The sequence below is a fragment of the Leptonychotes weddellii genome, chromosome 16 (genome assembly GCF_054177405.1).
Source record: "Leptonychotes weddellii isolate Sample4059 chromosome 16, ASM5417740v2, whole genome shotgun sequence".
Lineage (NCBI taxonomy): Eukaryota > Metazoa > Chordata > Mammalia > Carnivora > Phocidae > Leptonychotes > Leptonychotes weddellii.
Genome location: NC_138384.1, coordinates 25,639,282 through 25,654,462, shown reverse-complemented (window position 1 = coordinate 25,654,462; position 15,181 = coordinate 25,639,282).

Genomic DNA, 15,181 nt, shown 5'->3' with positions numbered 1-15,181 from the left:
TACGATGACCATTAAAACACATATTTATGTCGACAGCATACCATCACATAGCAGCCATTTATCCAAACCTTAAAGGCACCAGGACATATGAGTTTGAGGTTCCATCCTCTATTCTTCTGGGTCATAATCACTCTCCAGCAACATGACCTGGGGTACTCCATTTTCCTTCTCCCATCTTTGTTTTTTGTGAGGATAAAGACAGTTTGGAAGAGCTGAAATTACCTACAGGTAGAGCACTCCCCTGGAAGTTGAACTCTCTCTGCTTTTCTTCTGATTTTCTCTGTGTTATGACTGCAGTGTTAGAAATAGTTGTCAAAGATAATGGTGAGGCTTCCCCAAAGACAAATGAAAATGAAAATCATCATCATCATCATCATGTATGTATGACCACAGTGAGCCTTTGTATCATTTTGGCTAGTCCTATCCAGTGTGTGATAACTTCCCTCAGGTAGCTAAAAGTCCCGAAACCTGCCTAGCCCCGGTCCCCTAAATCTATCTCTCACAGCCACACTGTGAAGTGAGAATATATTTTATTATTAAAATAATAATGACAGCAGCAGCTCACTTGTTTAAGTGCGTGCTTTGTGCCAAGCACCGTTCTAAACAGTTTCCATGTATTATCTCATTGGATCCTCCCGCAATCCCCCTGCAGTATGGTGTCATCCATGTCCCCATTTTACAGATGAAGAAAGAGAAGCACAAAAGATTGAGACGTTTGCCTCAGGTCACACAGCTGGTAAGGATTCGGACCGAAGCAGTCTAGCTCTGGAGCCCACGGGCTGAGTTCTGGCACTGACCTACTCCGCGAAACTGTATCCCAGCCAGCGCTCAGCCGAACAGGAAGCAAAGCAATGCACATCTCTTCACGGTTTACCCACAGATCCCTCTTCAGGAGATGCAGGGTCTGGGAGGAAAAAGAAGTCTTAAACTTCACTGGGTCCTCCCCGCCGTGGTGGCTCTCTGCCTCTAGCCACGCCAGCAGCCCTGGGAACCTTCCGCTGGCTCTCCAGGGAAATGTCCCTTGCTCGGGCCTGCCCCAGTGCTCTCTGCACGTGCAGTGCCCCCCACACCCTCACCCCCACCCATTCACATTTGAAACTCGGTCTGTACGTGGGACACTGTGTCTGCGGGTAGCTCTGCGGGTTCTGACAACCCGTTCCTTCTCCTCCCCACCCCGCACTCTCCACATTCTCAACCAGTCTACGTGTCCCCTGTGCTAATCGCCCTTTCCAACGGTTAGCATTTCCAAATGGCAAGATAAGTTCAGAGTCGTTTAAAGGAAAAATGTGCGTATTTGAGACATCCCATGAAAATGTTGGGCTTTTTTTTTTTCCTTTTTAAATCTCATCCTTACCCTTCCTGCAGAAACGGTGAGCTCAAGTGGCCTCCTGCTTATTGTTTTTCCCAGGGAAGCCAATTTCAGCCGAGTTCCCACTGTGTCATAACATGAGAGCTCAACTTACACACTTCCAGAGGGATGGGTGCTCGGTTTTGTTTTCTTCTTCCCTCAAGAAAAAGCCTCAATCTCAGTTGCAGGCTTAAACAGACTTAACAGCCGTAAGCCCCATAAGCTCTGGCATGCCATAAATAGTCCTTTTCATCAAAAGCTGCAAATCACAATTCTACTGTAAAACCCAGAGCTACTCAGATAGCTGCCCACAGTCCTGAGCATGGGGCCTTGCATTCAGCAGCACTTAATAAAGATTTGTTGATGGACTGATTGATCCGGGTCTCCCATATCAGGTGTAGCCTAAGTCTCTTAGATTTTTTTTTTTTAAGGGATTTGAACTAAGATTTAAAACCAACTCTTAATGCACCAACCTCTCCATTCTCACAGTCCTTTGGGCCCAGAATCTTAGAACCTATTTATAATGCATGTGTTTCAAAGCCCCTGTGGGGACCAGAAGGCAAGAAGGAAGGCAGGACAATCCAGGAAAAGCCCCTACACCATCTGAGCCGTGGTAAAGTCACAAGTGGTGCTCCTCAGGACAGCCTGGAGCAACTGAGAGGGGCCCTCCAGGTCATCAGAGAAAGGAGACCAAGAATTCCTTCCATCCTGATAGGTTAGAGTTTTGGAGTCAGGAATCCTGAGCCCTCTACTCCTACGCCTGTGGCCTTGACCACGTTACTTAGCATCTGCATGTATGACGTTTGCTCAGAGAAGCCAGTTTGTAGGATTTCTGTCAGGATTAAATGAGGAAACACTTGCTAAGCCCTTGAGACAATATTTGGCATGGAGAAAGCATCACTTGTGTTTTAAATAATTAGCTTAGCCATACAGTGAAAGACTTTTTATGGTGCTTTTAATTTTATGAAAATTGGGGGGGGGTCCATATATACCTATTATGGTAACTCAGCTAACCAGAATATTCAATTAAACAGAACACCCTAGTCTCCCAAAATGCCAGGCAGATTGGAGCTCACAGTACGCAAGAAAGTGCAGGTGGGAAAAGAAACAAAGTATGGATCAGTAATAACTGAATTTAATGCGGATTGCAAAACACCAGGGGCGCTAAAACAGAATCATGTTATCAATTTTTTAAGTGTAATTATAACATCAGGAACAGGTATATCATATGAGCTGTTCCAACTTTTTCAAAGCCCTTTTCATCGCGATGGGGAAGAAAGGAGGCTGCGTGAGCTCCTGTGTTCTTGTTTTAGTCATCAGACTTCAGCAAGAAAAAGAAAGGGTGAGGGATGGATACATACAATTAGGAAGTAATTAAGGCCATGTAAACACAGCTGTTGATAAAAACACAGGTAAGGGAATTCTTAGAAAAATTAAATGTAACAAATCAGCAGGCAGAATGAAATGGGTCCCTAGGCAATGAAGAAACTTGTTAATAAACTTGCTGAACCGCCACCAACTCCGAAAAGTAATAGTGAGTGAGGACAGGGACATTGTGCATTGTGCCTGGAAGGGAGCTTCGGAGAGAGAAGACCTTGGGGTGGCTAGTAACCTGCAGGGCAAGAGGAGCAGTGACATGACAAAGGGGAAAGTGGCAGAGTTTCCCTTGCTCGACCTCCGTCTGCAGTTACAACATGATGTTTCAAGGATGGATCACTGTCAGGTTTAGAATGACCTGGACGATATAAAGAAATCAATTCTGCAAGTATTTATTGAGTGCCTCCCATGTCCAAGGCACCATGCCAAGTGAGAGATACAAAGATGAGCAAAACTGATCCTGGATGTCCGGAAACACCCGGACCATGAGGACACTAGCTGTGATCACGGTAACACAAGGTAAAAGGCAATCGATGCTGTGGCAGAGTTATACACAGAGCTTAGGGATGCAACAGGGACGTGAAGTTCCACCAAGAGTATCAGGGAAGAATTCCTGTAGGAGGTGGCATTTGAACTGACCTTGAAGGATGGATAGGAAAAATGCTTCAGACAGGGAAATGGCATGCAACTGTGCATCCATCCATCCAACTATCCAACTACCTACCCGATCAACAAATAGTTACTGAGCACTTACTTTCTAGGAGTCACTGTGCTAGGCTGCTGGAAACAGATTGTTCAGTAAAAAGAGACAGAATCCCTGTCCTTGGGGAACTACTGGGAGGGCAAATATTAATTAAAGCATCAAACCTTCGGACATAAATTGCAGTGTGGCAATGCCATGAGTGGTGTCTGAAGCTCTCGCAGGAGCGTCTAACTGAGCAGAGAAGTCGGGGAAGGCCTTGCTGAGGAAGTGATGGTGGCACTGAGATCCAAGCGGGTAGTCAGAAACATCCAGGCAGAGGAAGGAACACTGCAGCATTCCCACTTGAGGGAGCAGCACGCTTCAAAGTGGAAAAGAAGTGCAATGAGAACAAGAGCCTGGAACAATCCAGGCAGGCTGGATCATGGTGTGGGGGGAATTGCGTGTGGAGACGAAGCCAGAAGAGCCAGCAGGGGTATGTGAGGTTTTGGTGAGAAATTTCCCACTCTTTATTCTAAGAATAATGGAAAGTCTTAGAAATACTTTAATTGGTGTCCTCCTATGGAGAGGAGGAAGGAGGTGGCATGGCGAGAGTTGGGTTTTTTTTTTAATTTTATTTTATGTTATGTTAGTCACCATAAAATACATCATTAGTTTTTGATGGCATGGCGAGAGTTTTATCTTGGAAAGATGACTTGGCTGAAGAGTAGGGCCAGAGTGGATGAACCAGTGGCCCAGCAAGAGAAATGGTGGTGGCATTGGTGGACTGGGAGGGCAGCAGTGGGGATGGGGAGAAATGATCTCAAGGGATATTTTAAGTGTAAGTCCACAGGAATGGCAGGTAGACTGTGGGATTTTGGTAAGGGAGAGGGAGATTAGCTATAGTGCTAATCCCCTAGATAAGGACAGCAGGACAGGGTCAGTGTGGTAGAGAGATGAGCTGGAGGGAATCAGATGTGTGAAGGTGTGGTCAATATGTCTCTCCCCTGTAAACTACAAGCCCCCTTCAAGGGCAGGACTCTCTCCTTTTACTGAGAATTGTATCCTTGGCAACTAGTACGGTGTCTGACAGATAGCACGTACTCAGTAACTGCCTGTTAACGGAGTGCACAGCTGGATGAGTGGATGATTTTGCTTTGGGACATGTGAAGTTTGAAGTGCTTTAAGACATCTAAGAGGAGATGTCTGGGAAGCAGTGGAGAGATGAATGGGCTGTGGCTCAAAGAGTTCAGGATGGGAGCTATAGATGCATGATCACCCAAAAAGAGTAGCTCAGGGGAGAAGGTAAACAGGCCCTGGCTTCAGCCTTTAGGAATTCCAACAGGTTGGGGCCAGGTAGTGGAGAGAAGGTGCACAGAACAGGAAGAGAAAGGGCAGCCAGAGTCAGAGTATTTTCAAGGAGAGAGTGGTCAACCATGTCAACTGCAAGTAAGATGAGAACTGAAGGATGTCCTTTGGATTTAGCAACACTGAGGTCATCGGTGACCTTTGTGGGAGCTGTTTTTGTGGCATGACGGGGTAGAAGCCAGATTGGAGGGGGTGCAGAGTGAGGAGTGGGAGGTGATGAAACAGCCACGGGGAGTAGACACAAGTCTTCAGAGAAGTTTGCGGCAGAGAGGAGAGGGGTGGGGTGGAAAAGGCAGGAATGTGCCCAGAGGGTGTGAGAAGTTATAACAGTTATAACAGCCCAGCATAGCTTCAACAGTGGTTCTTCTGCCTTTTTTTCTGTCCTACCATTCCCAGAGGAACAGAAATCAGGATATCAGGAAGAGTTGACTTCACTGGAGCAATGAGCTTGATTTTTGGAGATATTAATTGGGGAGGGGGCTTATGGGGCCAGCAGGTGGGGAGGAAAGCTGTCTGTAGGGTAGCTGGAAAGATGGTCTGGAGGAGCACTGGCAATCTGCAGCCACCAAATCCAGCTCCCCACCTTTTTTTTATATGGCTGGCCCATGGACTGAGGATGGTTTGTTTTTTACATTTTTAAATGGTAGACAAACTCAAAAGAAGAATCATATTCTGTGACATGTAAAAAGTACATGAAGCTCAAATTTCAGTGTCCACAAATAAAGTTTTATTGGAACACAGCCACACTCAGGTACATATTATCCGTGGCTGCTTTTGCCCCACGGAGGTAAGTTGCAGAGCTGCAACAACAGGCTGGCCGGAACACAAAGCCTAGAATATCTACTCTCTGGCCCTTTCCAGAAAATGTCTGCCAGTCCTTGGTCAAGGACATAGGAGAGCAATTGGGGTAACTTCCTGACAGTCAACATTATGGAAAAAAATCAAATGAAAGGGAACCAGATCACACTATGCACTAAGGCTGCTTGGTTGGGTCCTGGCTCTCCCATTTGCTGGCTGGCAAGCCACAACTCACTTACCTTCTTTGGGCCTCAGTTCCCTCATCCAGTAAAATGGAGGCCCTGAGAATCTATACCATTCAGGCTTGCGAGGATTGAATAGCTAGTAAGATGCAAGGAGCAGTGTCTGTGATAGACGAAGTGCTCAATAAATATATCACCTTCAGTAACTACTGGGTAAGGGGAGTGCAGTATGGGAGTGGGAAAAAACAGAGGTAAAACCTGAATTTCAGAGCAACTGAGTGGATGGTGATGACATTCCCGGAGATAGGGAACACAGGAGGGGACGGAGTGTGGGGGACAGCTGAGTACTGATGCAAGGTAGATGGATGCAGGTGGAGCTCAGCAGAGTTGATGGGTGGGTAGGGGCCTGGAGGAGTGTGGAAAACACCTGAAATAGCTGGGAAAGATAGCTGGGGGGAAACATCAGATTGTTGGCCTGTGGTTTGGGCCTATGTAAAAATGCTCTGGCATTTGTCTTTGCTGCTGTGTGATTATCTATATCTTAATAAACATGAGCTGTTATTATCCTATGTTCCTTGAGAACTATGACTACCTTGTCTTGTTAACTACTGGATCTTCAGTACTTCTAGCACAGTACCTAGCACATAGTAGGTACTCAATAAATATTTATGGAAAGAGTAGGTAAAGGAATGAAGAAAAGGAGAGAGGCATACATATTAACTTGAAGAGGTAATTACCCATATGCTTGCCTCAGAGGGCCCAGTAGAGAAGACATAGTGCTTTTTAAGGACAGTGCACTAGAGACATAGAGGGGAACTGTTATTAAAATATCTGTGATGGATCATTTTATGTGCAACTTGACTGGGCTAAGGGATGTCCAGAGAGCTGGTAACACACTATTTCTGAGTGTCTGTGAAGATGACTTCCAGGACAGATTAACATTTGAATTGGTAGACTGAGTAAAGACAATTTCCCTTACCAATGTGGGTGGGCATCATCCAATCCACTGAGGACCTGAATTAGAACAAAAAGGCTGAGGAAGGACAAATTTGCCCTCTGCTTGAGCTAGGACGTCCATCTTCTCCTATCCTCAATCATGGGCACTCCTGGCTCCTGGGCCTTTAGACTTGAATCAGGACTTACACTGCCACCTCCCCAGGCCTTTGGGTTTGGACTAGAACTACACCACCAGCTTTCACGGGCCTAAGTTTACAGACGGCAGATTGTGGGACTTCTCAGCCTCCATGATGGTGTGAGCCAGGCCTCATGATAAACCTCTTTCTGTATATCTACACTTCTCCTGTTGGTCCTGTTTCTCTGGAGAACCCTAACACAGTATCCTTGGCTACAATTGCCTCAAAGGCCTGCTAGTAGATGAATCCAAGTTGCTAGTGAATGCCTCTTTCCCTGATTCACCTGCATCACCTGAGATGCACAGAGAAAGTGGAGTGCACAGTCTCTCTGCTACCCCTCCCTCTAGCAAGAATCTTCTCTCTTGAGTGAGTTAGGGGTTGAGAGAACAAACCATAGAAGAAAGGAATCTTTAGGGATCTACATATTCTGCATCTAGCAGTGGGCCCTTTTTACCTTACTCTTTTGACTTTCCTATCAATTCTAAGAGGCAAAATATCGGCACTTTATAGGTGAGGAATCTGGGGCCTGGAGAGAGGAGGTAACTTATCTGAGATCATACAGCTAATAAGTAGCAGAGGGGGGATTCAAAAATAGAAATGTCTATGTGGTTCCTAAGCTATACTAGTCAGAGTTTCCCAGAGAAAGAGAACCAGTAGGGTGTGTGTGTGTGTGTGTGTATACAATTATGAAGGCTGAGAAGTCCCAAGATCTTCAGGGTGAGTTAACAAGCTGGACCAGGAGAGCCAGTGGATCCAAAGACCATGTTCTAGTCTAAAGACCAGCAGACTTGAGATCCAGGAAGAGCCTATGTTTCAGTTTGAGTTCAAAGTCAGGAAAAAACTGATGCTCCAGCTCAAAGTAGGAGGATGGGGTATGGCCAGCCTTTGGCTCAGTTCGGGCCTTCAACTGACTTGAATAAGGCCCACCCACATTAGGGAGGGCAATTTGCTTTGCTCAGACTGTCGATTTAAAACTCAACCAAAACTACCCTCACAGAGACATCCAGAGTTTGACCAAATGACCCAGTCAAATTGACACATAAAATTAATCAGCAGGCAAGCCCATGGACTTTTCAATATATTACACCCAGCTGTGCTTGGATCTAGAAAGTCCTCCCCAGTGACGTCATAAATTGTTACTGGCCCCCAGAGATTTCTCCCAAAAGGCAACAACCAGTATCTTAGGAATACATTTTCTCTGCCAGCTAAATAGAAATAGTCAAAACTAGCTCCTGTAATTACTTCCTTGATTCAATCCAACTTCTCCCCACGTAACCCAACATACTTCCACTATTTCTAGAGAGGCAAATGAAAATCTCAGATGTTCAGATCATTCAGACCACAGGAAGGTGAAAGCAGAGTCGGAATAGGAAAATGAAACTCACCACGATGCAAAGAGAGAACGGGATGTAGCCATGGAATCTACAAAGGGAAGTAGGATTGCTTGGTTCCTTTGCTAATTGCAGTGTGTGTGTCTCAACAGATATTTCAGTGAAGACACTAAATTTTCAATGCCTGATACACTATAGGCACTTAAAACATTTAATGAATAGATCAATATGTTCATCTGCCTTTCTTTCTCTCGCTTATGCCCTCTAAACCTGAGATCTTGTCCCCGCTTTCCTGCACATGAGGGAAATCATGATGGTATTGCCTCGTCCCATCCTCTTTTCTTGGACTTTTCAGCTCTGAGGTCTTCTTGGGTTTGGCAGTCATCCCCCACTTCTTGGGCCTTCTCTTCCCTTATCTTTCCAAATTCAATATATTTCACTCTATTGGTTCAGTTAACTCCATGAAGCTCTCTTGGCCAACATTTCTGCTGCACTGCTGCGCCATGTGTGATCCGTAGACAGAATAAATTCATAGGCTACACAATCACCCCTTACTCTTGGAAAGAGTCAGTCACATGGCAGTGACTGGATTCCCCATTAACTTGGCCTTGTGTGAATCTATTATGATGGTTCCTAGACACAATACTGAGTTTGCCCGTGGAACTCACAGGGAAGGAAGAATGATGTCCAATACCTTATAGCTATGACATTCTGGTCCCAAAGGGCTTGGATCCTTTAAGAAACTCCTGTCCCAGTGTCATGTTCTAGCTCAGAACATGAGCAAAACATCCCAGGTGGGCAGACCCATTCAATTTCTCTAATACTGTTTTGTGCTCAGCACTTAATCAACTCTGTGATAACTAAAGAAATCTATTTTTTTAAAGATTTTATTTATTTTTGGACAGAGAGAGACACAGTGAGAGAGGGAACACAAGCAGGGGGAGTGGGAGAGGGAGATGCAGGCTTCCCACGGAGCAGGGAGCCCAATGCAGGGCTTGATCCCAGGACCCTGGGATCATGACCTGAACTGAAGGCAGATGCTTAATGACTGAGCCACCCAGGTGCCCCTCTAAAGAAGTTTATGAGGTGGTCCCTTGGTCATGATGGAATGAACAAACTAGCCCTGCCATTACATGCTTTTATAATACTGGACAAATGTATGAAACAATTCTTCAGATATTGGAATATAGGTGCACAAAACTGTGATGTCTAAGAGAAAGGAAACAACTGAGGTGAGTCCTATGATTATCCTGGCTTTCTGCCTAGAGTCATTTATCAGACTCTTGAACAAGGAGGAGGAGCTCAATTAGAGGATGGGAGCCTCCCTGAGCCTAAGAAACAGGGATTACAGTTATGGGAGGTTGAGGTGGCTGAAATTGGAGGGACAGAGTGCCAAAGAAGAAAGAGCTACAAGAAAGAGCTTCAGGCATCTTCACTGGAGGCCCTTGTTTGTATAAATAATAAGTTGCACATGTAAGGTGTGACTCCACAAGACCAGACAGATAACAACTACCCAAGACAGAACAACTACTGGAGAACTATTAGCTGAACAACAACAAGTTACACATGGCTGGGAAGCATTCAAGTTCCAACCAACTAGAATGAAGAAAATTTGTTGAACACCGGGGAATTCAGCAGAGACCTAGTCTTAAAAGTAGTTAAACTAGCATTACTAACAAACCTAAATGGGTATTCAACTAGTAACAGTAAATTAACTGCCTGCCAGAACAAAACTCAACACTCTTTAAAAGAACACAACAAAATTCAACCAACAATTTAACATTTACAGTGTTCTGTCTTCAATTAAAAAAATATTAGACATGAAAAGAACTAGGCAAATGTGAACCATAACTAAAAAACCAGTCTATGGAAACAGACCAGAAAAGAGAGAGATGATGGAATTAGCAGAAACAAGCAAATTAAAACAGCTATAATATCTTTAAGGAGTTACATGGAAGCATGAACCAAATGCAAAGAGAAATAGAAACTATTTTTTAAAATCCAAATAGAATTTCTAGAACTCAGAACGAAATATCTGCAATAAAAAATTAAGTGGTTGGGATTGAGACCAGATATGACACTGTGGAAGGAAAGATCAGTAAACTTGAAGACAGGGCAATGAAAACTATCCAAGTTGACACACAGAATAGGGGAAAGAAAAAGGCTGAAAAAAGGAAGACAGCCCAAGTAACTTGTGGGAAAATATCAAACAGTCTAACATATGTATAATTGGTATCCTAGAAGTGGAGAAGGAGAGGCAGATAAATATTTGAAAAAAATACTGGATGAAGGATTTATAATGTTTTGATGAAAACTATATACCTACTACAGATTCTATATGCTCAATTGACATCAAGCAGGATAAACATAAAGAACACTTTACCAATACACATCATAACCAAACAGCTAAAAATTAATCATAAAGGGGAAATGTTCAAAGCAGCCAGAAAAAAAAGATACATTATATACAGGGGGAAAGATGAGAAGTATCTCTGACTTCTTATCATAGATTATGCAAGGAAGAAGATAATGGAATGGTATTTTTTAAATGCTGAAATAAAAAAGTGACAACATAGATTTCTATGGCCAGTGAAAATATTCTTCAAAAATTAAGACCAAAATACTGAGAATCCATTGCCAGCAAATCAGTACTACATTTAACCAGAAATTAAATAAATGTTTTCTGTCTGAAAGAAAATTATCCCAAATGAAAACTCAAGTCTATGCAAAACAATGAAGAACACAGGAAAGGACAAATACGTAGGTAAATATAAAATATTTTTTCTCATTTAAGAAGTTCTAAAAGATAATTACCTAAAGCAAAAATATTAACAATGTATTGTGACGTTCATAACAAATGTAGAAATGAAATGTATGACAATGATAGCACAGAGCACTAAAAGGGGAATGGAAATGTACCATTATAAGAGTGTTAACATTGTATGTGAAGTAGTATATTTTTGAAGGTACACTTTGGTAGTTAAAAACTCATACTGCAATTCCTATTGCAACCACACACACAGAAAAAGAAAACATAACATGGAATAATAATAATAAAATACAATTAATAAAATGGAATATAAAAAAATAATTCAAGAGAAGGCAAAAAAAGAACAAAAAACAAATGAGACAAATAGCTAGAGGTAGACTTAAACCAACCATTTCAATAACTGCATTAAATGTAAACAGACTAAAAACAGCAATTATAACGCAGGAATTGTCAAATTGGACAAAAAAATTAAGGAAGTTATTCTTCAAGAAATTCACTTTACATATAAAATATATATATATAATTTAAAAGTTGAAGTAGGAGGAAATGATAGACCATGCAAACACTATAGCAGGAGGAGCTATATTCCTAACAGATGAAGTAGACTTTAGGGCAAGGAATACTACCAGAGATAAAGAAAGACATTTCACAATGATAAAGGAGCCCATTCAATAAGGCCAGAAGATATAACCAACCCAAATGGGTATTCACCTAATAAGAGAGCTTTAACATACATGCAACAAAATTTGACAGAAATGAAAGGAGAAACAGACAAACTGAAGTTATAGTTGGAGTCTTCAACACTCCTCTCTCAATAATTCGTAGAATAAGCAGACATAAAATCGATAAAAATATAGATGACTTGCACAGCCAGGTGCCATGGAGATCTAAGGAGAGGTAGGTGGGTAAGGGACTAGTCAGTATACCTTTCAGGGGAAACCTCTGCCGGGATCTGAAGGGAGAGGGAGAATCTGAGGAGGGGAGAGAAGGCTTGGGGTCTCCCAAGGACGGGTTCAGCACACTTAAGTGGAAGTGTGGATGGTCTCCGTGCGAGCCATGCAAAAGACTGGCTAATTCAGATGAAGTGAGATAAAGGGAAGAATAGAATACAGGGTCTTGAAAGCAAGGCAAAGGATATATAAGGCTGAAAATGGGCATTCCTGTGGTTCCTGAGTAGGGCAATGGCAGCATGGGACTGATCAGGCTGTGGGTGAGGAATCCAAATCTAGGAATCCATGCAGGAGGCTCTGGCAGGGGTGTAGACATGGATAGATGAGGGCCTGATCTAGTGAGGTGACCTGGGAACACAAAGACCTAAGAACCATTCTGAGGAGCACAAACCATTGGGAACTGCTGACTCTGTCTTTCAGAACTTTCTGAACCTTGAAGAAGCTGCCAACCCCAGTGATAGAGCTCAGACTCAAGTTCACAACCCTAGCTCCAAGCCTGACTCCATCACCAACACTGGGCAAAGTTTAAAGCACTGCAAACCTTAGTTTTCTCATTTGCAATATGGGAATAATAATTCTCAGTTTGCGGGGTTATTGAGAGGATTACGGGTGAGGTCAGTGAAGCACCTGGCATAAGGCAGATAATAAATGACAGACATTACAATTAGTCCTGTGGTTGATCAGAGATTCCTGGGACTACTCCAGGAGGTGTCTCCTCCCTTTGGGTCTCAGGAGTGGGGTCACAACTACCCTGCATGAGTGAAAAGAGAAAAATTAATGTATACATAAACCTACAGGTATAGTAGTCATCAAGGACAAGCAACACCGGGTATAAACATTATTCACGTATGTGCTGAGTGTGGGCCACAAAAACTGAGGCAGGTCCCTTTCACTAAATAACAAAGGGTCAAGGGGCCTGATTATGAAAATTTGGGCCAAGGGGTTCATAATTTTGTTTCTCCATTGGGAGAAGGATGCCTTTTTAATTTGCGAATTGACCGAGAGTAGCCTACTTAGTCCAACATCTTTGTCATTAAGTGGCCCCCTTGACGCTTTGACGCAGGTAACTGTGGCTCTCAGGGAATCCTAGGAGACCACTGCTCCAGAATCTTGTCTCCAGGTAGGGGCATATGTTGGGGATGTCGGGCAAGCACAACCTTAATACAGTTGCTCAAATCTGGGGAATATTAATTCCTCTATATTGAAAGAGACAGGAAACAGGTATCTACTGAACATCTACCATTTATAAGGCAGGTGCTTTAGCAGAGGCTGTACCTGGCTCGTCTGGAATAACCAACTGTTCACTTATTCAACAATTATTTATTGAGTTCCAATAGGCACTGTGCAAAATGCTAGGGATGCACTAGGATCAGAAAGACAGATAAATAAACAGATCATAACCACAGAGACACAAGGACCAGCCGAGAGTAGATCCAGAGCAGAGGGCCAGCACATAACCAGGCCCTAGTGGTGGAAGCTGTGTGCGTGTGCGTGTGCGTGTGCGTGTGTGTGTGCACTCGAGGCAGAGGAAAGAGCAAGCATGAAGGCCTGGCAGTGAGAGAGATGGAGAGTAGTTCAGTAGAGGAACGGCCAGCAGTTCTAAGATTGGAGCAGAAAAAGTCTGCAGCAGTAAGCCCGGAAGAAATACAGATCTTTCTTTTGGTCACGAAGGATTGATTCATTGGCCTGGAATAGTTACCAGATTTAGCAAATAAAAAATACAGGATGCTAAGCCTGATGAACACTACCTCAGCCCGGTGATCCAGGTCAACATCAACAGTGATAAGTCCCGGGGACAGTACTTACCAGTAAACATGACCGAATGAGAATGTACTGTGCCTTTGTGGTCCTTCTCCCTGAAACACACTACCCCAGTCTAATCATGAGAAAAACATCACACAGACCCACACTGAGGGACATCCTACAAAACGCCTGACCAGTGCTTCTCAAAACTGTTAAGGTCATGAAAAACAAGGAATGTCTGTCAAACTGTCACAGCCAGGAGGAGCCTAAGGGAGGCAAGATGACTGAATTTGATGTGATATCCTGGTTGAGGTCTTGGAACAGAAAAGGGGAAATCTAATAAAGGTGGACTTTAGTTAATGCTAATATATCAACATTAGTTCATTAATGGCGACAAAGGTGTCACACTGACATAAGATGTTAACGTATATGGGAACTCTCTGTACTGGCCTCATAATTTGTCTAGAAATCTAAAACAATTCTAAAATAAAAACTTTATTTCAAAATACAGGATTCACAGTTAAATCTGAATTTCAGATAAACAACTAAATTTTTTTTTTAGTATTTGAAGCATAATTACACTAAAAAATTATTTATTCGTCTGAAAGTCGAGTTTTACTGGGAGTCCTGGAAATTCGTCTGGGAAGGGAGTTCACCCTGAGAACAGCAAGGAGCAGTGGGGAGCTAGGGACGTGCTGTAGGCAGGAAGGTGCATGACACACCATGTATACAGTAGATATACAGATAAGGAAACTGAGGCTCAATAAGTTTACCCGTCACCTGGCTAGCTTTGTGGGGAGCCAGGGTCTGAACACAGGCCTGCCTCAATGCAAGCTCACATCTACCCATTAAACTGTGATGTCTCACAAAATTCTTTCTAGAAACAGCCACAAGAATTCACTCTGGCTGGCAAAGAATAAAGCAGATCAAGAGTAGACACTGTATCTGGAAGAATCCACAAAAGCAGGTGAGTACTTCAGAGCACCAGAACCTGGGGCCTCCCCAAAACACAAGACTACATGTCCTGCTGGGTACCAACCAGCTCCCCACTGATGTCCCCCTTCCCCTCTCCCTGCTCCTCATGATCACAGTCAAACCAGACACACTCAGAGCCTTGAACTGAAAGGTTAGAAGGGACCTTTGAGCAGGATTCCCACCCGCAATTGTCCCCACAGATGTCACATCCTTGGTCTAGCTCTTAACTCCTGGCTCCAGCTTTTCCCCATCTTTAATTCCCACTTCCAGTCCGCTTGGGTGTCAGAGAGCCACCTACCAAGCTAATTAGGGCCATGCGTTAAGTAAGAGTCAGTGGTCTCATGTATCATATGATCTCATTGATATGAGGAATTCTTAATTGCAGGAAACAAACTGAGTGTTGTTGGAGTGGGGGGTGGGGTGGGAGGGATGGGGTGACTGGGTGATAGACACTGGGGAGGGTACGTGCTCTGTTAAGCGCTGTGAATTGTGCAGGACTGTTGAATCTCAGATCTGTACCTCTGAGA